We start from the raw sequence: 24343 nt of genomic DNA, 5'->3' as shown, positions 1-24343 counted from the left end.
TGACTTACTTCACTTAGCATAATACCCTCTAGGTCCATCCATGTTGTCACAAATGGTAAAATTTCATTATTTTTTGTGGCCAAGTAATATTCCATTGTATATACAAATATGTACCACATCTTCTTTATCTGGTCATCTATTGATAGATACTTAGGTTGCTTCCATATCTTCACTATTGTAAGTAATGCTGCAATGATCGTAGGGATGCATATATCTTTTTGAATTAGTGTTTTGGATTGCTTTGCATAAATACCCAGAAGTGGAATTGCTGGTCAAAAACTAATCAAAACAGGATGGTACTGGCATAAAAACAGACGCATAGATCAATGGAACAGAACAGAGAACCCAGAAGTAAACCCCCACTTATATGGTTAGTTAATCCATGACAAAGGAGGCAAGAATATACAGCAGGGTAAAGTCTCTTCAATAAATAGTGTTGGGAAAAATGGTGTTGGGAACACAGGCAAAAAAAAAAAAAAAAAGAAACAAAGAAAGAAAGAAATGAGACCATTTTCTTACACCATCTATAAGAACAAACTCAAAATGGATTAAAAGACTTAAATGTAAAACCTGCAACCATGAAACTACTAGAAGAAAGCATAGGCAGTAAACTCTTTGACATTCCTCTTAGGAATTTTAAAAAAATATATATCTCCTTGGGCAAGAGAAACAAAAGAAATAATAAAGAAATGGGACTACATCAAACTAAAAATTTTTGCATAGCAAAGGAAACCATCAACAAAATGAAAAGATAACCTATAGAATGGGAGAAGATATTCACTAATGATATGAGTTAATACCCAAAATTTATAAAGAACTCATACAACTTACCACCAAAAAACCCAAACAATCCAATTAAAAAATGGGCAGAGGACCTGAATGGACATACAGATGGCCAACAGACATGAAAAGATACTCAACATTACTAAACAGAGAAATGCAGATTAAAACCACTCTGCAATATCATCTCATACCTGTCAGAATACCTGTCTATCATCAATAAATCAACAAACAAGTGTTGGTGAGGATGTGGAGAAAAGGGAACCATTATGCCCTGTTGGTGGGATGGAAAATTCATGCAACCACATGGAAAACAGTATGGAGGTGACTCAAAAAATTAAAAATAGAATTGCCTTATGACCCAGCAGTTCCACTTCTGTGTGCATTGTGCTTTGACATATTAACTAATGACAGTATGTAGCCATCATAATATTTTTCAAGACTTAGAGAAAACCTTTCTTTTGTGAACATTTTCAAACACACACAAAATAGAAAATGTAATAATGAAATCCTGTGTGCCTATCATTCAACTTCAACAGTTTTCAGCATTTTGTCAAAACAAGACTTTAAGAACTATTTTGTCATTAACTCCTTTTAAAAATTTTCTATATTGGTATGTTTTATAACGTATATGAAATATACAGTATATATGAATATAAAAATATGCAGTGCTTAAATTTACATAAATTTACATAAAGGTGTCTATGCAAGGATCCACATAAATCTCTTGCCTCACTCCTCATCACCCTCCTTTGCTCTCTCTGCTTTGGCCTCAGTGCCAGTTTGCAGTGCAAACTTTTGCACGGTGCCCATGTTGACCCATGTTTCCTCCTGCCCAGGGCCTTTACATATTCTTCCTCTGCTTCCCATTTCAGTTCCGGTTCCACTTTCTTAGGGAATCCTTTCCTTCCTTTTAGCCCAGGTCGGGTTTCCTGAATGTGATCCATTGTCAAGGAATTTAATTCTTTTCTTTCATTGTACTTGTCTCAATCTGTAATGTATAACTATAGACTCATTTGAGTGATGACATATGTCTGTCTCTCCCCGTAGACGGAAATTTCCAAGAAGCCTACCTCCCCAGTATCTAATGCAGTGCCCAGCACATAGTAGGCATTCAACAAACTGCAGACTAAATGAAGGCTATATTATAGTGCAAGGTTAACACAGCACAGGGGTAAAGGGTGATCTCTGTAAACCACTTGGGAGGTGAGTCATCATTGCACAAGAAGTGCAACACTGGAAGCGATAAGGAACAATGCAAGACAACAATTTGAGTTCACAGACAGTGCATGGTTAATTGCCAAACAAGTACAGTGGATGTCAAATGCATCAAGTTCAAAGAGAGAATGCTCTCCGTGGGGGTGGGCTGGGCTAGCTTCAGATGGTATTACCTTCTGAAATATAAAAGCCACATGTGAACAAGCACATATTGACATCCTGGAAGCTGAAATCCTTGCTCATGATACTGAAAGCATAATTTAATTTTGATTTACAAGAGTCTCCAATTCGACCCTGAAGTCATAATGATAATGTCATCTTCCTGGATCATTCCAACGTTGAATGAATCTGCCCTTTTCTCAGGCTCTCCATCTCCTTGAAGGTGGAGCTGGGCTTTATTAGCAGTAACATCCTTCCTTGGGTCTTGCAACCGTCCATCTCTCAGTTTGATTTCTGACTGGGCTCTCACATGATGTTTTTCATGGTTTTGTAATAAAGGGATTTGTTTTCATATGCTCTGGTAAATAGAGAACCAACTCTCGGTATTCATTTAGAGGCCGGTAGGCTGATTTACGAAGCCCAGCTTGACATACATATGATCTGAGCTTGTTTTTGCCCAACAGAAGCTCTGTTTGCAACTGTTTTAGTTTCAACATACACGTGTTTATTTATTTTCCTGGTTTCTTACTTGTCTCCTGCCATTAGAATATGAGCTGCGAGATAGCAAGCTCCTTAACTGTCCTGTTACCATGGTAACCTCAGTACCTAGGACAGGGCCTGGGGCAGAGCAGGTACTCAACAAACATCTGTAGGGTGATGTTCTGAAGGAGAGTGGGGTTCATGGTTGTGTCTGAAAGGACATCAGCCCAAAGCCTCCATTATTTTAAAATCTCTCAAGCTTGTGAGTAACGTGAAGGGAGAGGAAAATTTTTCCCCGTCTTCTTATTTCCTATGACATCACCTTAGTGCCATGTACTCACTATCGTCGAAAGCTGAGAGGACATCAACTCAATGACATCAAAGAGACTTCTGGATAGTCATTTGACCATGGTCGTGGAGGAGAAGGAAGAGCAGGTTGGAGAAGATTGGCTTTAAAACGAGTGGACCTTGAGGGAAGTTCCAGTTTCCCTTCTCACTCACTGAATCACTGGATTTCTCAGCCTCAGTTTGCTCATCTGTATAAGGGGGATATTAACAGCAGTTGTCTTTGTCCCAGAACTGTTGTGAAGCATTCTGTCTGGGAAGGGCTCTGTAAACAGTGACATGCCTAGAGATATGACTTGGGGTGGCCTCTGGCCAAGGCAATTAGGAAATCCTGGAAATTCCCATAGGGCTGTTGGCAGTGCTTTTGGCTTTCAGGCAGACACTGGCTCAGAAGCTGAACCTGTTGGGTCCAGATTTCCAGGTCTTTGCCTCCGTAAGCTCCTCATGTCATCACCTTCCTTTTTTACTCTGCTCCCCCCGTGGCTTTTTCCTCCCTCCTCTGCCTCCAGTCTCCGTTTATGCTGGCTCATCCAGTCTGGATTGCCAGATGAAACATAACTTGATAGCCTGAGTTATGTAGAATTATATTCCAAAAACATCTCTGCGTTTCCTCAGGGGAGAAAGGAAAACAGGGAGCAGGGCACAAGAGGGCACAGAGGACACGTTAGCCATAGTCTACCTTTTCCGATATGAAATTTGGCCTATGGTTTCCTAAAGAAATTCCTTCAACCAATGGCAGCCCTATAGGTGGAATAAGGAGCCTCCTATTGGGTGTGGACTGAGGGGCACAGGAAGACCCCGCCCCAAGGTCTCTTATTGGCCTGAAATTCTCCCATTACGTGCACTCTTCGTTTTGAAGCCAACGTATTCCCATTGAAGATCAAAATTAACCATTATCACCTGAATTGGAATTAGGGCCATCTCAGATTCCAAGGGCCTGGAACACAGAAGGGACAACTTTTGATAGAAAAGACACCAGCAGAAAAGTACAACCGTGAGAGGACAACATGGAAGGTTGCCCAGAACAGTGGGGGGCATATAGAGCCTCAAGAACTGAGCTGGGGGGAGGATGGAAAAATTGAGATGGGGGAACAAGAGAAAGTAGTGCAAGTACTTGTAAAATAAACTGATTGTGTCACAGATCTGTTCAGAGTAACTATAATCTACCTTTAAATTTGTAAGCCTTCATAAACCTACAAGGTCAGACAATTAAGTTCGTGAACTCATCCTAGAAAAAGTGCTACATCCCTCATTGCTGAATATCACTACAGTCACCTTCGAAGTACTCCCCTTCGGAAACTATGCACTGGCGCCAGGACCTAGTCCACCCTTCAAAGCATTTTTGGAACTCTTCTTCTGGAATGGCCATCAGAGCTGTTGTCGTATTACCCTTGATGTCCTGAATGTCATCAAAATGCCTTCCTTTCAATATTTTCTTTCTCTTCAGATAAAGAAAGAAGCCATTGGGGGCCAGATCAGGTGAGTAGGGAAGGTGTTCCAATACACTTATTAGTTTACTGGCTAAAAACTTCCTCACAGATGGTGCCACATGAGCTGGTGCATTGTCATGATGCAAGAGCCATGAATTGTTGGCGAAAAGTTCAGGTCGTCTAACTTTTTCCCCGCAGTCTTATCAGCACTTCCAAATAGTAAACTTGGTTAACTGTTTGTGCAGTTGGTACAAATTCATAATGAATAATCCCTCTGATATCAAAAAAGGTTAGCCACATTGTTGCAACAAGTTTGTGAACTTAATTGTCTGACCTCCTATTAATTATTAATTGTTATGAATTAAGGTTAGTAGAAGCCTGGTTATTCTTAAATTTTAAGGTGCTCTTTATTTTGTCAAAATGAAAATAGTCCTGTTGACTTTTGGGATTTTCATTGTGACTTTATTTTCCTTCCATCATGGCTTCCTTATTATAAAACAATGCAGAGAAGACTGTGAATAGCTTCTGGCTTCTGTGCCTCATGCCCCCTCCTCATGCCTGTGGTCCCACTCCGTGCCCTGGTCTGTGCCATCTCTGCACCTTTGCTTGGGCTTTTCCCTCTCCCCAGAATGCTCTCACTCTCCATCCGTGCCTGTTGGAACCCCTCATGGTGGAGCCCCGAGTTTATCAGCCCAGGAAGTTTCTGGCAATTTCCGTGCCACATGCTGAGCGGTATTGTAGACGTGCCTCTCCTCTCATGCACCCACTTCACTCTCCCTGTCGCAGAGTTAAGGGCGTACTTGCTTTTCCACTCCACTCCCTGTCCCGTCCGCCTGGCTGGGTGAGATGTATGAGAGACTGGTGTTCTCATTGTTGCAGACCTCCAAGAGTGCTTAATAATGTCGGTTCAATGGAATTGTATGCAGCTGGTGTACAATGCATTTCTGTTGTGATTTCAGGAGCCCCAGAAGAAAATATCCAACCCCCTGACAGATGCCTGAAACCCCCCTTCCAGGTAAGGCTTTCGTTTCACTTCAAGCAGCTTACCAATAGAGTGATCAGGTTTCCAGGTCTCCCGGAATATCTGAATTATAGATCAAGCATCCTGACCACAAAGATCTAAGGTGTTCTGTATTGTTTATCTAAAACTGTTTATCTAAAAAGATACACTGTATTCCATACACTACACTGAAAGGTCTTATAGTGCAATCGTCAATCAAGCTTGGGGGCTCTGGAACCAGCCTGTGTTCATATCAGTTGCTCGTCTGTATAGTTCCTACCACACAGGGATGTTGTGTGATTAAATGGGTTAATATTCATAAAGTGAGTAGAGCCGTGCCAGATACATGGTTGGTGTTAGTAAATGGGGTTGTTGTTATTGTTGTTGTGTTATTATTGTTATTTCCCATCTAATTGAAATGTAGCTGTGCCCCTTTGTGCAGCCCTTTCTCTCACTCTGTACCCACCTTGAGACAAATTCAGCACCATATTGGTTCCCTCCTTCAAATCAAATTGAACTCCATGAGTTTTGGTGAGAGCTGCAGACTTTACTGAAGACTTCTTAGGGAAATTTGAATGATAATATTACATGCCACACAGCAGAACTTTAAAGAAAAGATTCCCTTTTTAAGTGTCTTTGTTCTTTCCCCAAAGTTCCCTTTTCAACACTAGCAACCTTATCTCTCCAAATATCTCTCCTTTCCCCAAATATTCTCCCACCCCTTCCAGTAGCTTCTCGTACTATCCAAACACATCCTCTTTGGGCTTCACTCTCCTTGGAAGGCAGGGAAAGTAGAGGACGAATAATCTTTTCCTCTCTCACATTTAGAATGTTAAGCAACAGAAAGTGCTGTTTATTACATAACACGTCCAAGACTAAGTGTGAATGCTAGATACCTGGAGTTAATGGATGACCCCAGCCTATAAAACCCATTTAGGGTTTTTTACCTGCTATGGCCAGGAGTGGGGGTGAGGGGGGGGCTAGAGCTGATTCACACCAACTCACAAGAGCCAGCTGCTGTGCACACCCCTTCCCAGGAATGGGTGTACACAGGAATGCCACATTAGTAACTTAACAAATTGGCCATGGTGGGAGTATTTACACCATGGAAATGGGCAAATGCAGCAAAGCAGGGCTTTCCCCTGAGAGTGGGCTGTTAAACATTTGCCAGCACCCCACGGCTGTAGCCACTGACTCTACACCTCTCTCTCGCTCTCATGCAACACCTCAGGGGCGCCCTTGCTTGGCTTTCTGCTTCCTAAATTCTTTGTGGTCTGTGACAGGTACCGAGTCTATGTAGCTAAGGAGAATTGTTCTCAGTTTTGTAAGTTCTACCCCAGCCATCTTCCCGCCTTCTCTTTCTTGGCCTTATCGCTATTCGTTTTCCCTGGAATCTGAACACTTCTTTCCTAGTTAATGAGCCTAGATCGTAGCTTGGGCTGCTTAAGTATCACTCTTTTTGTGTGTGTGTGTCTAAGTTCCTAGCATGCCACATGGCAGGGGGTTCATCAGTTATGACACAGAGTGCGCAGGATTTGATCACAGGAGTAGGTCAGTTGATGACGCTGGAGAAGTGACGTGACTCATATGAGGATTGGGATGGTACCAGTTGCAGTATCATTGTCAGCTGCCTCTCCCTGCGGTGCAGGAGTCAGTGGGTCTCCAGTGTAGCTGCACATTAGAATCCCCTGAGGAGTTTAGAAACTCCCAGGGCCCAAGTACAGCCCAGCCAATGAAATCAGACAGACACAGGTATCACGTGGCCTCTTAAGGTCTAGATGAGATTGACTTGAATTTCCCTTCCTCCGTCTGTGGAGGTCCCAGGGTCCTCCTTACTGACTATTCATTTTACATTCTCATGGTCACCTCTGGGCTGAAACCTTGTCTCTAAGGCACTGGTTTGGTTTAGGAATCCTCCTCTTACCATCCCACAGGTGCTTCTCTGTTTCATGAATTCATCCAAATGTCACTCCCTCGGGGAAGCCTTCCTTGATTCTCCAGACTAGGCCAGGTCCCCCTGTTCCATATATATTTTTAAATCATCCTCTATTTTTTTTTTAGAGTACTAAAACCAGTTTGTGATTACATATTTAGATTGTATTATTTCATTAATTCGATTGTATACTCTATGAGGGCAGGGATTTTGTCTATTTCTTGTATCACTTAGACCAAGTGCTTAGACCCTTGTGCTTGGCACATAGTAGGTGCCCAGTGGATAACTGTTGAATATTGATGAGGTTCCAATGGGAAAAAAAGAGACTGGGCCTCAGAAAGGGGCTGCGATCAGGAACAAAAAAGCCAATCCAGACGTCTTAGCCCAGCATCTCTCGTTCCTTATGTTTCTGCACACCAGCCTTTTATGCTTCCCCGCCTACTTAGTAGGTAAGAGAAGGCTACCATATAGCTCCTCAATTTGCATCACCTCCATTTAAGAGAACTATTCAAACTGAACTAGACACTCTTAGCCCCAATTCCTAGGTGACTCCAATTGACTCAGGTGTCCAATCCTGATCCAGTCAACACTGATGGTCCCCTCACAGATACGAGGTTTGCTGGTAAGTGGTACACCTAAGGAGTCATATAAACTGGGCAAACACCCCGAAAGATATTCACCGTAGCCTAAACATAGAGTCACTGTCAAAAATAAAAATTAACCTACAAATGGTGGTAAAGAACAGGAGAATGAGTGAGAAGAGACAGGTGGGTTCAGGTACCTGAGTGAAAGCAAGGAATCCCCACCCATCGATTGGGGAATGGGTTATTAGCTTGTCTCCCTGGATCAGATGTTTAGATCTAATCCCAAGGGCTTGGAAAGGCCAAACATTCCCAAGACTGATTTCCTGGCTGCCTTTGGTCCTCTCGTGCCAGTGGAGGGGAGAAATCAGATGGCCTGGTGCCCAGTCTGCAGAGAGGAGCTGGCTGGCTCCGGAATGGGTTGGCATTATCCAGATCTCAGCTGACTAACATGGAGCTGTTGACAACGAGGGAGGGTAGAAATTCCTAAAAGAGAAAGAACGAGCCATAAGAGGCCTCGAGCTCTCAGGGTGAGTCTGCTGTGGAATAAACATCCTGGGCGGTGAGCTTCCATACCACGCTGTGGGCTCTGAGAGGGAGGCCGCCGGCCCTGTTCATGATTCTGTAAATGACAACTTACTGAGTGCCTACTGAGGTCGTGGGATATAACAGCAAAAACAACATGGTGTCTGCCGTCACGGAGCATAGTCTAATGGGGGAGACTGAAACCCAGGAATGTCATTATAGGGCAGTGTGGCTGGTGAATGCTCTAAGAGGTGTCCGGTGACGAGGAGGCACATGGATGGGGTACCACCCATGGATATCAGGGCCGTCTTCCTGGAGGAGGTGATACTTAAGTTGGGGCACTACGAATAGCATTTAGCCAGGTGAACAAGGGTCATGGTGGGGAGAGGGATAGGATTTTAGGATGACAAAGTGGTGTTTACAAAAGCCTATAGATGAAGAGAGCTTAGTATCATCCAGAAATTGCAAGTTTTTCAAAAGTCCAGCGCACACACCAGAAGATCCTCCCGGGGTAGCTTTGTGCATGTTGTGCTATGCTCTCATCATTTCATGGAGAGGATCCTTGTATTCCCCACAAATGGAAGGCATCTCCGAATATCACGGGTTTTGACTTCTGTGGGAGGAGGGCACGAGGGAGTCACAACATCTCAATTACCATCCTTGGGCCGTGGTTGACTCCTCGGTAAACTGTCTGGGGCAGGAATGTGAAAGCCGTTTGCACAGGGAAGGGGTGTCACTACTTCTCTTGGGCTCCTCTGCAGTTCTGTGTCTGAGCCGGTCCCATCAACATGCTTTGGATAATTGAATTGTTCATTTGACCAGATCTACGTTCTGGGGCTGTGTTCCGACCTCCTGCCCTGCTGTGTACATGGTCTGCTCCATCAGCACCCCCAGTGGGGATAATACCATGGCCTCCTCTCCATCCCCACAACCTGCCCCCAAATACCTCTGACAGTTTTGGAATCTTAGGTGCCCTGGAACTTTACTTCTCTGAGTGTGGGGCATATTCCCACTGTGACATCGGTGTCCTCATGGGTCACCAGGGTTGGTTGGCTGGGCAGGTGTCCCCTCTCTTCCCTACTGCTCTGTGCATGCCACCTCTTGCACTGCAGGATAGACGTAGAAGGAACCAAGGTTGAAGAAGACAACCTTTTCGGCAAGGGGCGGTGTGGTCTTCAGTCAAGGCTGAGGGAGTAGCTGTGTTCCCTGCTAGAATCTCATCACCTCCCCGGGGCCCAGTTTCTTTATCTATAGAACAGGGAGATTAAACAGACTGACTTGTCTGCCGACCTGCTGCCCAAGAGTCCAGGACAGGCTGGCCAGAGGCAGCTCAGGCGTAGGAGGGGAGGTTCATGGGTTGAGTGAGCTGAGAGGAATGCTCTGTGCAGGCCAGGGTGGCAAACACATGGCACAGGGATCAGGGTCACTGAAGGAAGTGAAGTGTGTCCCGCTGCTCCTTCCAGATGGGGCATGAGCTCTCCAGTTCTCTATGACCTTCGTCACAGCCCCTCATGACTCACTTCTGTGTACCATCCAGCCTCCGTGGATGAGGCTATACCGTCAGCTCTCCAGCTCCAATCACCCCCTGATGTCCTTGACAATATCTTTCCCAGCTTCCCTATGACTTGACTCTGGGAACTTTTCTAAGCCCTCTGAATCATAATGGCTGCTTACATTTGTTGAGTAACTTACATTTGTTGTGTCTGGTACTATACTAAGATTTTCCAAGTTTTCTCTCATTGACTTTGTCTGAAATACCCTCTGAAGTAGGTTCTGCCCAAATGCACTTGTTCTCGTCTTCACAAGGCTGGTTGGTTTCCATCATTCTTGTAGCAGCTTCTTTGTTTCTTCTTCTAATGTTTCACCAACCCCTTCTCCCGCCCCCATCACTTGCTATCATACTATATTCTGTTTTATTTTCTTTATAGCCTTTGTTATGGAAATTATCTGTCATATTTCTTTATTGCTTATCATTCCTCCCTAGGATGTAAACTGCCCAAGAGCAGTGACTGTGCATGTTTTGCTCACAGCTGCCCTTTTCCACCTCCAGCACCTAGAAGAGTGCCAGGCATATCTCGCTATGAGGTAATATACAATATATATATTGGTCTGTGTCCCCAGTTCCTGGCACATAGCTCCTGAAACCCTTGTAAATTCCTCGGTGATAAGAGCACTAGGAGCTTCTTTTGTTCTAATGTGGGGACTCTGGGTGGCTCCTGGATGAGGGCAGGTCACCAGAACTACCAAGTCATGATTAGAAGCTTGGAATTTTCAGCCCCACCCCCTACCGTCCAGAGAGGGGAGAGGGGCCGGAAATGGAGTTGTTAATTGAGCATGGCTGTGTGAAGAAGCCTCCATAGAATCCCAACAGTAAGGGGTTCAGGGGGCTTCCAGGTTGGTGAATATACCCATGTATTGGAAGGATGATACCCCAACTCCATGGGGACAAAAGCTCCCGTGCTCCAGACCCTCCCAGAACTCGCCCTAGGTATCTCTTCACCTGGCTTTTCCTCGGTATCGTTTTCATATCCTTTAATAAACTAGTAAATGTAACTGTTTACCTGAGTTCTGGGAGCAGCTGTAGCAAATTTATTGAACCCGAGGAGTGGGTTGTGGGAACGTGCAATTTGTAGCCAAATCAGACAGAAGTTGTGGGTAACCTGGGGACCTACTGCTTGCGATTGGCACCTGAAGTAGGAGGGGCATCCTATGGGACTGGGCCCTACACTATGGAATCTGACTCTTATCTCTAGGTAGATAGTGTCAACATTGAGTTAAATTGTAGGACACCCAGCCGGTTGCAGAATTGCTTGTTTGGGGGAAAGCCCCATACCCAGCTGCTGTCAGAATTGTTGTGAGTCTGGTAGTAATGTGAGACTAAAGGAGAAACTTAGGAGGAAAGACAGTTTTTCCTGACACAACTGCACATTCATAAACATTTGCTGAATGCATCCATGCTATTACCAGCATTTTAAATATGAGACAATTGAAGCAAAGAGAGAGGCCAAGTAACTTGCACTGAATATAATGGCAGAGCTGGGGTTCAAACCCAAGTTGCCTGTCTCTAAACAGACAGCAGCCTTCCTCCTGATGCATTGCTGGCCTCGTGGTGGTGTGACCTTTTTCTGCTGGACTTCTCTTCCTGGGCTCAAGTGGGCTGGATTGCTTTTCTTCCTGGCATGCCACCTACGTGGTGCTGAGCCGTCCTTTTCTTAACACGGAACACGATCTCTCAGGACTAGGATTGTGCCTCTCGTCTCTCCCTGCCTCCCCTCTGTGTAAATAGTCCCTGGCGAGACTGAGCATTTTTTCCATGGAGCTGATATCTGCAGGAACCAACAGCATGTTCACCTCTCCACAAACCTAACTTTCAAGAGGGCTTCAGATTGGCCATTGCTTTGGGTCTCCCCTCCCTAGATAGCATGGCCCTGAGGATAAATAATTGAATTGAGATTTGAGTCCTTGAAAATCATTCTGGGGGCGGGAAGGAGAAGAAAAGGTGAAAATCCGGAGCCCATTTCTCTTGGTCATTTTTAAAGGAAGACATAAAAAGAGAAAATCTGGTTCTGTTACGAAACTATCTAAGGATGGAAGTACATTGGCGTCATGTGTAGAATTGGGTAAGGAAGGCAGCAGCAAAACATGAAATTCCCATCCCAGTTCTGGGAAGAAACAGAGGAAAAGGGATGGGTCTACGTCTGTCCTTTCTCGGACTTTGTATTTATGGCATATAAATAAAGAAGGGATTGGAAGAGGAGGGATGGGAATAAGAAATGGATGGAGGCCGCCAAAAGATACGGAAATAAGATTTATGAAATCCTGACTGCAATCTCAGAAGTGTCTGTCTCAGAAATACTAGGTCCATTGCAGACCACGGGATCCAGCGCTGTGACTTCAGAAGCCTGACCAGCGAAGCCCAGCATTTCCTGAGCCCCTCCCCGCCATGATTTTGCTTTAGCTTATAATCCATAAGTCTCTGTCCTCTGCAAAACCCAGTCTTGATCCATGCTTTACATGAGCCATGATTGAAATATGCTTCTGTACTTAAGATCCTCCCCACTCCCCACCCCCACTGAACATGAAATCCCTTAAATAAGAGGAGATAAAATCCCAAGGATTCAGAAATAGAGCCTCCCACGCTTTTCCCCCAATTTCTTTCTTGCTAAGAGAATTTTTTCTAAAAAACTAAATAAATACATCTCAGGAGGGTATATGGTTTGAAACCAAAACGAGCCACTGGGTCATTTCACTGGAACTCTGCCTGAGACAGCGTCACTCCCTTGCGTGTGTTGCTGTTGGAATTCAGCTGGGGCAGAAACTGTGAGCTTCTCAGTACAGGTGGCGGTGAAAGGGCTTTCCTTAGACCTGGGAGTGTGAAGAGTGCCCTGGAGGAGATCAGGGAGATGCAGGAGGCACCTTAGAGAGAGCCGATTTCACCTGGAACTCCTAGAGCCTTTTTCAGGCTCCTGGAACTATTCTCTTGGAGTGAGATGAAGGGAGAACAGGAAGTTGCCTATTCTTTAGGTCTTGGAATGTGCCTGGGAGTGCGTGAAGCCACAGGATAAACTTGGGTACCTTCCCAAAGTTTACCATTTGGGATTTGGGAAATCTATTTGCTTCTTGTTTAAAAAATTATATATATATATATACACATGGTTGGTGCAAAAGTAATTGTGGTTTAAAAGGTTGAAAATAATTGCAAAAACCGCAATTGCTTTTGCATCATATATATATGTATATATATATCATATATCATATATCATACATATCATATACCATATATACATATATATACACCTTAGAGCAGAAGGCAAAATCATGTGGACTTTTAAGGTGAAACACAACGTCAAAGAAATGATGTATTTGTGGTGGGAGCTTTGGGGCTAGGCCTCCCTCAGAGGTTACCTGCCTCCATTAGTTTATGCTCCTCAGCCATTCAAGGTCATTGGCATATTTGAGAAGCATTAATACAGTGGTCCGCATTGGTGTCTCTGGGGAAAAGTGTTGATCAGAAGGAGAACGATGACTAAATCTGGGTCAGAGGGGAGAGAGCTGGCAGTGCCCAACCAACGTGCTGTCCAGGGATAGACATTTCCCTGGAGCGAGGCAGGTGCCTCAGGCTACCCCAGGCCAAAGCTATCAAATATTTAAATCATTTTTTCTAAAAAGCTGCCTTTGTTCTGACTTCCTGCTCTGCCATCTACCTTCCATTATCATTTGGTTGTCCATGTTGTTTTTCTGCACCTGGCTTTCTTGGCAGTTATACTTCTCACTGTAGTAAACCAGTGGTTCTCAATTGCGGATGATTCTAGCAATGTCCCTATAGGGGACATTTGGCAACATCTGAAGACATTTTTGGTTGTCACAGCTGGTGGAGAGGTGTGATACTGGCATCTGATGAGTAGAGGATCTGCCAAACATCTCACGTTGCCCCCACCACACACAGCAAAGAATTATCCAGCTTCAAAGGTGAATTGTGCTGAGGTAGAAAAACCCTGTTGTAAATGACAAATTGGTATTTCTCCATCAGTGTCTTGCAAGCTTAGTTTGAATTTGCTTCTGAGATACTAAACCACTCTTGGATATGATATGATCGAATCTCTTAGGCTGTCAGGCTGAAGACCAACATCTAGACTCTGCTGAACTCACCGATTAGAACTCTTTCTTCACTTAAAAATTCTTTTGACTTTGTACGGTCATATTTTGAAATGCTTTTATTTTTCTTTCACTTAAGCATTGAATAAGTAAAATATGCATACGTTTTGTAAAATTTCAGATAACAAAGAATAGGCAACCCCTTCTTCGACATTTGCATTCACACAAACCCGGACAGATGTTTTTAAATCATAAATAAGATCATACTCTGTACTAGTAGGGTACCTTGCATTTTTCACTCACCGTTAGATCCATGGCAGACAAAGAGCTCTGCCTTGTTCTTTTTAAATGTTGTGCGTGGTATTCCATGGTCTGGATATGTTGCGATTGATTTAATCACTTCCTTATTGATGAGTCTTTGGGTTGTTTACAAGTCTCTGCTACTGTAAACATCTGTGTGAGCATTTTGTCCTTATCGCCTTGTGGAGTGGCGGGTTGTGGGGTTTGCATTTGAACTTTTTAGAAGGGCTTCCAGTTGCCCTACCAAGAAGCGAAGCCAGTTTACACTCCACGAGCAATGAATTAGTGTGTTCTTTTCCTCACATCCTCAACGACACTGGATTTTCCTAGTTTTCAGAAATTTTGCCAATCTGGTGAGTAGGAAGTAGAAGCACCAGATTGTGGTTTTACTGGTTCCTGGGGAGGTTTCCACAGTGTTGCATGTGCCTCTTGCTTCAGAAGCATGTTCATGAGAACCACTAGGACGCACTCGTTAGCCCAGGCTTCCCGGGATCTAGGAAGACGAGAAACGTCTGCTAGTTCGCTGGCTCCTAAAATAACCCGGGTGTAGTGAAACAGAGGCAGGGGAAAGATTTCTCTTTGTGTCTGGACCCCGAGGCTTTGCTCTGGCCTTGATCTGCCTGGAGCAGGATAATGGATGGGGAGAATTGAGTGAGGCGTATTTCTGGTCCCCAACTTCTGGACAAATGGAAGTGACTTTCCATTCTCTGCTTTCTGCAACTCCCCTCCCCCACCCACGGAAGCGCTCACACCTGGGATTTGGTGGAAAGCTGCATAATTTTGAGTGATGGCCCTTTGGTGTTGCCACTTAATTGCATTTGTGTTGTGGTAATAGTTAACCAGTTACATTTTTGTCCTGCATCTTAATCAGAAGCCTCTGGTCCTCGGATACCTGTAGCTATTCCATAAAAGTCAGTGGTGGGGTGCTTTTCTCTCTCCACCTACAATAGAAAGATCTTGAAGTTCTCAGTTGCTTTTTTGTTGTTTGTTTTAAGTATACAGATCTTGAGGAAAAGACAGCATTAGCTGTGTGAAAATAGTTGCCTATATGAATTTTACAAATACTCTCAAGGGAAAGTATATGAAAGGATGGATGCGTATATACATATGTGCATACATTCATGGACACACATGTTTCCATGTGACTATACATACACATGTATACACAGACATATATGTGTATACATACATCTTTATAATTTTTTGATTTGTCAATATCATTTTGTCAGTTGGACAGTATCTCTGGGCATTTTACCATGTAAAATGCAGGTCCTCAAAATAACGTTGTTTCGTTCAACATCATTTTGTTATGATGTTGATGAGATATGTAGGAACTTCACTCTCGTTTATGTCCATTAGCCTGTGGTAACATTGATTTTGTGTTTATGTCGTTTTGCTTTAAGTCGCAGAACCTATTGACAATGTTAAGTGAGGACTTACTGTCCCTCTTTTCCTCTTCTTTCCCTGCCACATTTTTGTTTTTTCAGAGTCATTTCTTGATGACTGCCACTCTCAACACAGCCAGACTCAATTACACAGCCCTTTGGAAGCAGACTGGGCAAATTCCTGGCAAGCCAAGTCGTTAGATAAAAATTTCACTGGGTTCCCATTCCCCAACCCTGGAAAAGCGACAAGAGGACTCATTTTTGTTTTGCTTTCCCCTGGAACATAATCCAATCCAAAATGTATTCTTCACCAGACTGTTGACAACAAACCAAATTCCCCCATCAGACATGCATGCTCTTGGCTTTGTTAAAATTAATTTCCTTTTATTAAAATAATATAATTTACTTGACCATCTACCCAGCTCCTAGTGACAATTGCATGCCGCTTCCTCTAAGTAGCCTCTGTAAGATGGAAAAACATTTGAAGAGAGGGGAGTTTGGAACTTTAACAAGTTTCTGAAAAAGCTAAATGTAACAATTAAGGATCACATTAGAAAATGAGACAGAGATACTCAAACTGGAAGAAAAAAAACCCCATCATGGTCAGAGATATGAAGGTATGAGGTTTTAGAGCAATTAATTTTGAGTCACAAAACAGAGATAATGTCAAGATGCCAAGAGCAAGTCAAGAGTGGTGTTTGTTGGGGGATTTAAGAACTGTGTCTCCTTTGCAGACGCAGCTGGGGCTATGAGCTAGAACCATATGTATAGTGAAGGGAGTACGTAAGGTGCTCTGAGGAAGACTGCCTGGGTTTGAGCCCAGCCCTACCACCATTCCGTGTGTCTTGGGGCAGGTTATTCAGCTTCTTTGTGCCTCCGTTTCTGTGTGGATTCTTGTGAATATTAAAGGAAGTGATGAGTTTAGCTCAGTGCTTGCAACATAAAGACCTATTATTTCTGTAAATGTTGTTGTTGTTCTCATTACTATTGAGGCAATGAACACCAACAGTCTATTTTATGTACAATCCAGGACAAGCTGGAACAGACCTGAGGATTAGTTGAATTTGGCTATAAAATAGTTTGGTGACAAGGGTATTTAAATTACTTATGTGAAACTTTGTTCTACCATTTATTATGTTGTTGCAAGAAGAAATGGAGATTAATAAAAAGGTTGCACTATTTACTGAGTAAGGACCAACTCTGTATTTGGTTAGGAAAATGAATTAATTCAGTGACAGGACACACATACCGGTTTGTCTGCGTTAGGTATGTGAAGGTGCTAGAGCTACTCCCAAATACACCTGTGGCACTACTCAGAGTTCAGACAGAGTCTAGACGGAATTAATGAGTCTTGGGATGTTAGTCCCAAATTGTTATCCAACTTTTCCAGTGGTTGATGGTCCCAACACATCTCCCACATCTTATTCATCGAAGATGAATTATTTTGTCACATCCTTTCAAAGACACAACTACTTGAGAGAGTAGTTCCTTACCATAAGTATCACCCATGGGTCAAGTGTGATGGATCCAGGCTAGGACACTGAAGAGCTGACGGTGAAATTGGGCTGAGAGAAAGTGACTGGAACCATGGGGGAAAGAAGGGGACTGCAGGCCTGGGGCCAGGAGGGAGCAGAACCTTTATTTCTAATCTCACCTGATGAGGAAGGAGACAGGTGAAACGCAGAGTGGTTGGGGCAGGAAGCGGGGCTTCTCTAGCCTCAGAATCAACTGCGAGGGCTGTGAATTCAAAAACAAAATATGGCAGTTCTCAATGTGAGTTGGCATTGGTTTTCTAATTTTGATTTTTACTCTTGCATTTTACTGTTGTATTTTCTTTTTCTTGATCAACAATTTAATATTGACCCAGTGTAGAAAATTATATAAAAGTTACTGAAAAGAAAAAATAATTCATAATCCCAACATGGAGACACAACCTTTTTTTTTTTGTTTGTTTGTTTTTAACCCCTGTTAACACTTGGATAGTTTCTTTCCAGGCTTAGTTCCAATATAGATATTTTCCTTTCTTTCTTTGTGATCAGGCTCGAGATAATTAGATTTGCATGTATCTTAACTTTTCTGCATAACATTATGTCAGCACATTTCCCCGTATCTTTATGATCTTTTTGTGAACACTATTTTTAATGGCTGCCTAATATTCCGTTGTACAGATGAGACATATTTTACTCAGCTATCTCCTTCGTGTTGGACATCCACTTGCTTCCAATTCTTTTCTTGGTTATAAATAACATCAATGTGACTATTTTTTATACACAAATCACTGTCCATATTTCTGATTGCTTCCTTAAGACAGATGCTTAGAAGTGGAATTACTGGGTCAAAGGGAACACCAGAGTGATCTTTGGGAAACTTACACCAATTTCTACTCCCAGCAGGTTTTTATAAAGCGTGGGAATTTTACAAGCTCTATTTATGTGCCTTCCCAAATTCTCAGCTCCCTATTTCATTGCTCCCTCCGTCATCACTCAGACCCTCCTCCTTTCTTCCCTTGTTCACCCTACTCCAACTGGAAGTCGTGTTGGACTCACTGTCATATAAAGCTTGGCTCTCAATTTACTGCCTGGAAGATGTTTAATATTAGTGATTTCTCAGGACTTGGGATGGTTGGTATATTTTCTCAAGGACTCTCAGATGTGGCCAGTGAAGAAGGAGGAGGGTCCTAGTTTTAAAACAATAACAACAACAACAACAAAAAAACAGAAACAAAAAACCCTGAGTCTCATATACATACAATGGTCCATAATTTCCCAATCCTTCTCTCCTTACTTCCAAGCTCACCTGAGAAGTAGTCAAAGGTCTAAAAAGAATGACAATGCCAGTCTTTCCTTTCTTTCTTCTTTCCTTCTTTCCTTCCTTCCTTCCTTCCTTCCTTCCTTCCTTCCTTCCTTCCTTCCCTCCCTCCCTCCTTCCTTCCTTCCTTCTTCCTTCCTTTCTTCCCACACTGATTACCTATCAGATACCAGCACACTGCTGGATACAGGGGTTAAGGGACAGGTGAGACCAGGTATGCCAATCAGAGTTCTTAGTTACAGGCCAGAAGCTGACTCTAGCTAAACTTATTTATAAAAGGCATGTGTCAGAAGGATACCAGTCACTTCTCAGAGTGATGGGAAACTGGAGAGCAGGGCTTGGGCAACAGGCAGGGACCACAGGAGCCAGGCTGCAGAGAACACAGCCAGGGTCCACCCCAGGGGCAGTCTGCTGATTAGGTCTCACTGCGGGAGGGGAGAACCACCACTGATGACTAGAGCATGAATAAGCTTTGAATAAACCTGCCTCTTTGCTTTCCTCCCCTCAGCTTTGAATTCCTGGGCAGAGGCCTCTGATTGGCTAGGGCCAGGTCATGTGATTATAACCACAGGGGTGGGTATGTCTGTCTATCTTGGCTTCTGTAGGGGTTTGTTGAGCCCCTGACTCTCACCAACTCTCCTCAGGGGAGGATTTTCCCAATATAAGAAGGGGGTATTCAGACTCTGAGAATTACCTTCCTTCCCCTCCCCCCCCCCCCACACACAGATGAATGTCAGTGCCTCAGGTTTTTGCCGTCACATGACTCATTGTCTAGTTGGAGAAGCAGAAAAGTAAACAGATGACTGTAATACAACAGGACTGATAGGTGCCTCTTGCCTTATTCCAGCTAGGGAAAGAGAAAACTGAACAAGTTAGAGATATTAAGAAGATAGAACCAGGAGACTCACTGACAGAAGGAAAGCAAAGTAGGAAAGATGATGCCCAGATTTGGGGACTAAACAAGGAAACGGATGGTGGAGTGAATCAACAAAATGGAGAACACAGGTTCTGAGGGGTAGACCTAGTGTCTGGTTTTATACATGCTGAGTCCAGGACAGCCCAAGTGGAGATGTCTAAAGGCTGCTGGATGCAGGTTCATTCATTGATTCAACAGATACTTATTAATCACCAGTTATATTCCAGGAACTGCTCCTGGCACGGGAGACACAGCAGAGAACGAGAGGACCGCCATCCTCACTCTCCTGGAGCTTACATTCTAGGGGAGCTCAGGTCCGGAGCACAGGAGAGCAGAAGGGCTGGATGTCAAGATTTGGGGTTCACCCACACGGGGGTGGTGATTGAAGTGTTACGCAAGGATGGGACAACCTGGAAGGGTGTAGAATAGAAGAGAGCTTGGCTGGAACACGGGACATGCAGGGCTTAAGGAGGAAGGGACAGCACAGGAACATGAGAATGAGCTGCCATCTTCCCTCTGTGGCCTCTTTAGTTCTGAAAGCTGTGGCTGAGCTCTGCTTGGGGTGTGTTAAAGGAAAGGCCTGAAAGGGTCCCAGGGCTTCTAGGCAACAGCAGATGTGGGGCAGGCAGGCAGGCTGTTCCAATTGCTGTGGTTCTCAGATGGACTTCAATATTAGCCTGCTTTGATTCTCCCTCCCTCCTCTTTCCTCCAAACTGTGTCTTCCAGAGACAGTCTCTCAGGGTGCCCTGCAGAAAGTGCTCTGCACTGTAGCAACACCTCATCAATCACCAGTAAAAAACCTGCTCTGCCTCTGGGATAACAGCATCATAATGTAGCAAGTAGCTGGGGAGGTCCCGACAGAAGATGGCATAACTGGTGGAACGTGAAACTGTCTTCATAGCGTCCCATTTTGGATTTCCTCTTGGCTGCATTCATATCGGTTTATCTCTCTCCATACCCCTGCAGTACTTGGCGTACCAGTTCTGGAACTACTGGTATTTATTGCTGAGCCACGGAGGCTCATTGCACAAGTCCTCCTGAAAGAGGACATTGTCCTGATGAGCTTGGCATCCCTGTCCTGGGGGAGCTGCGGCTGAGAAATGGGCCTAACCTTCCTTTGCTGCCATTCAGACTCCCAGCATCTTAAAACTGGAAAGGAGTTTGGGCGTTGTATTACTCAGGGTTCTCCAGAGGAACTGAACCAACAGGATGTGTACACACACACACACACACACACACACACACACACACGTACTTCATATACTTTAAAAAGAAAAAAAAAGGAAATTGGCATTTGTGGAAGTTTGGTGAGTCTAAAATAAATCTGCAGGGTAGGCTCGCAGGCTGGAGACCCAGGGAAGAGAGGCAGTCTGACTCCAAAGGCTGTTTGATGGCAGAATTCCCTCTTACTCAGGGAAGGTCTATCTTTGTTCTTTTCAGGCTTTCAACTGATTAGACGAGGCCCACCTACATTGTGGAGGGCAATCTGCTTTTCAAAGTACACAGATTCAACATTAATCTCCTCTAAAAACACCCTCACAGAAAAATCCTGAATCATGTTTGACCACATACCTGAGCACTATGACCCAGTCAAGTTGGCACATAAAACTAAGCATCATAGGAGTAGTTGAATGAAGCCACCTCACTTGACAGGTGGGGAAGTGGGGGTCCAGGGAGGCTGAGTGATCTGCCTGTAGTTGTGCAGCAATTTAATGTGTGGGGTACAGACAGAGATGCAGGTCTCCGGGGTATCTCCCCACTGGAGCTGCTTTAGACATCCCCATTCACATGTGTTTTATCCCCTTGAATTGTTCTATGAATAGTGGTGGTCTGATGAAAATGTTCTTCCTAGTGACTCATTGCTGGTTTGGGGGGTGGGGTGGGTATGTTTACTGCAGAGATGGTCACATCCAGCCAAGTAAGATGCATTTGTTTCTTTCCAAACTCACAAAGGGAAATGAACTAAAGATGATTATTTTGGGATATCCATTCTCTGATCCTAGTTTACAAGAAAGAAAAGGTATGTATTTTTAATTTTTACAAAAGAATAGATGGGTCGCCGGTATTTTTCACGGTTTTGAAACTTGCTGAATAATTTCTCTGCCATTGACATAACCACCCTGTTATTTCTTGTTCCTTATTTCTATCTCATTACATTCAGAACTCATCTCCAGTAGAAGTTCTTTTTTTTCTTGGCTCTCTAATTGGTGCCCATTGTTTTAAAATTCACACCTGTGAACCCCAGATCACCTGCACTTTGGGACTACTGCCTGCCAACGTAGGAAATGTAAAAGATTCTCCAGGACCAAGCTCTACTCCAGCCCTTGGCCTCTGTCTGTGTTGTTCTCTGCCTGGAATTGCTTTCCCCTTTGGTTTGGGGGCACTCTCCTACTCATCTTTCAAGACCAGGGTCACCTCAACACATTTGCTTCTTGCACATTCTGCCAAGGCACCTGGCCCCAGTGGCCAAGTGGGGCCTGAAATCCAGCCCACATTTCTCTCACCAAGCACTGACTGTCAGCCTAGGGGCAGGCGTGTGTTTCTCTTGTGTCTTCCTAAAGCAGGAGCCTTTTCCAAATTTGTCCAAGGGCATCATCTAGACTAGCTGAGGCCCTGTAGACCTACCTTTAATGTTGTCTCCCCCACTGAGACTTTCCTGATCTTCTCAGGCAAAGAGGTAGGCCCTGCACTTTTGTGCTTCTGTGTTACTTGCTCGTTCCTGGAATGGAGTCCTTAGCAAGCTGGGTGATTTGGCTTGTATCCCCTGTCTGTCTAACTCATCATGGCAGGAGCTGGGTAAACTCCTAAACTGTGGCCTGGACAATAAGTTTTGTTCAGTGTTTGATACCTCTGGCTGCATATTTCTCGTTGCTGGTGCTGGGATGCAGGTGCCTGACTTTCCGAATTCCTACCCGGTTATCCCTTGGCCTCCTCCTGCTTTACTCTGTGGTCTGTTTCAGTTCCATGGAGACTCTGCCTGTTCTTAAGATGACATTAACCTGAGGACTTGAGTTCTTCCAGACTAGCTCCCTGGCCTACAGGCGCTCAGAATACAGGATGGGCATGACCTGGGACATCGTAATGTGGGTAAATGATATAGGCAGGCTTCCCTTCTCTGTCCTCCCATGGAACTGGTCTGGATCAGATGTTCTTCTCCTGGGTCCATAGCACCTGGTACTTATCCTTTATAATATTTTACCCTCATGTATATACTAGGCACAGCCTCTTTTTTTTTTTTTTTTTTTCATTTAGGGAGATTGCTACCCTTTTTGTCCCATGAAGGGTCACACGCATTGTCCTCTGATTTGTGTGAATGTAAAGCTAGTGGATTCCCATGGTCCAAAGAGTAGAGTGTAGCAGGTCACTTTAGCAAAAGCCATCTTTTTCTTTAGTACGTAAAGTTTTGGGGAAAGGGTGGGACAACTTATTTGAAAGATGATCCAGAGCCTTCAGGAAGTGAAGGAGATGACATCCCAATTCCTGAAATCTTGAGACTGGAAGTTAGGGAGCTCTTTCAGGGTAGACAGATGGCACTGACCAAGCTTGTGACAGGGAAGGGAAAACATCACCCCTGAGGTAAAATGATCTCAAGCAAAGGGGAGTCTAGGCTGGGCCTTGGGCTCCACAAGGATCTGAGTGTTGGTGGGAAAGCTGGACCAGCACGGATTGTGGCTGATGCTGGAAGATTCTCCTGGCCAAGCAACCTGGGCCAGTCCAAGGCTTAGGCTTTGGAGAACAGTGGCTCAGCAGAAGAGGAGAAACCACAGAGAGACCCCTGCTCAGAGGGCAGCACTGCAGGGTACAAAGGCTCTGGACCGGCGAGTACAGTCCTGCAGCAGCGACAGGCACCCTGTGTTCGGCTGTGTGGGTCCCGTGGTCCAACAGCAACACCGGAAGGAGTGGGAGTTTGCAGGCACCGACTCTAGTTCTTCTCTTCTGGATGAAGAAGAGGGATGCACCCTGCCAGCAAGTCTGCCCCACCCCCACCACTTTGGCCTAAGTCATCAGAGTCCTGTCCTGAAGAAGGAGACACCATACCTTCTGCCCACGTTGGCATGTTGGGGGGTTGAGTTGTTGATTGGAAAACTGAAAGCAAACGAGTGCATTTGACCTTAAGTTGATGAAGCAAGTTACACTGATTATAGATGTATGCATTTTTAATTACCTGCTCATGTCTCTTTATGTCTCTTTTTCTTCCAGTAGACGGAGGGTTTTGGAAGGCAGGAATCGTGTCATTTGCATCTCTAAATCCCAGCACGCAGTATAGGTAGCGCCTGCCTCTGAGGAGGCACTCAGTAAATGTGCGTGGGCCTAAGATGAATTAATAAATGGGTAGATTGAGTTTTGAAGATTCAAAGCCAGTGCATTTGAAGCCTGGGGATCATAACATAGGAACGGGCCAGCTATGTGCCAGGTGCTTGTAGGTCCCACGGGGACTGTAAAGGGGAACCAGCTCTAGTTCTTGTCCCCAGGGTTAGCTGATAGTCCATGCAGCAGAGAGACACAGACGCTCCTGACTGAGGACTGATAAGATCTATAATAATGCATCAACTTAAGTATTATAGAATACAGAAAGAGCAATTCACTTCAATCTGACCTCACGGTCAAGGCTCTCTGGCTGAGAAGAGGTGCTTTTATGCAGGACTGGACACCACACTCCACCCAAAGGAGTACAGGAGGTGGGGAAATTTGGTGAGCGCCCCCTGCAGGGATGAAAGCAGAGATTCAGAGGTTCTAGGGCTTCCCGGGCCTATCCCAGAGAGGAACCAGGATTAGGAACCTGGGAGCTTGGTGGAATTCTGCATATTTGGGGAGATTATCTGTGTTATTATATGTTACTTAGTGAGGCTGTGGGCTTGTCTTTGGGGCCAGCAACAGGTTTAGACAT

At 44.4% G+C, this 24343-nt stretch overlaps 1 protein-coding gene across 2 annotated transcripts in view; it reads left to right on the top strand.

Annotated features, from left to right (window-relative positions):
• Positions 1-24343, top strand: part of NTAQ1 (N-terminal glutamine amidase 1) — a 213786-nt gene that overhangs the window by 111330 nt on the left and 78113 nt on the right. The window contains exon 6 of one of the 2 annotated variants that reach the window (XR_012490734.1): positions 5372-5427. The gene's annotated coding sequence lies outside the window, so the exon portion shown is untranslated. Of the gene's footprint in view, positions 1-5371; positions 5428-24343 lie in introns of those variants that run through there. The other variant, XR_012490736.1, reaches the window with a different exon arrangement.

The sequence above is a fragment of the Rhinolophus sinicus genome, linkage group LG12 (genome assembly GCF_036562045.2).
Source record: "Rhinolophus sinicus isolate RSC01 linkage group LG12, ASM3656204v1, whole genome shotgun sequence".
Lineage (NCBI taxonomy): Eukaryota > Metazoa > Chordata > Mammalia > Chiroptera > Rhinolophidae > Rhinolophus > Rhinolophus sinicus.
This window is presented reverse-complemented; position numbering and strand designations above follow the sequence as displayed.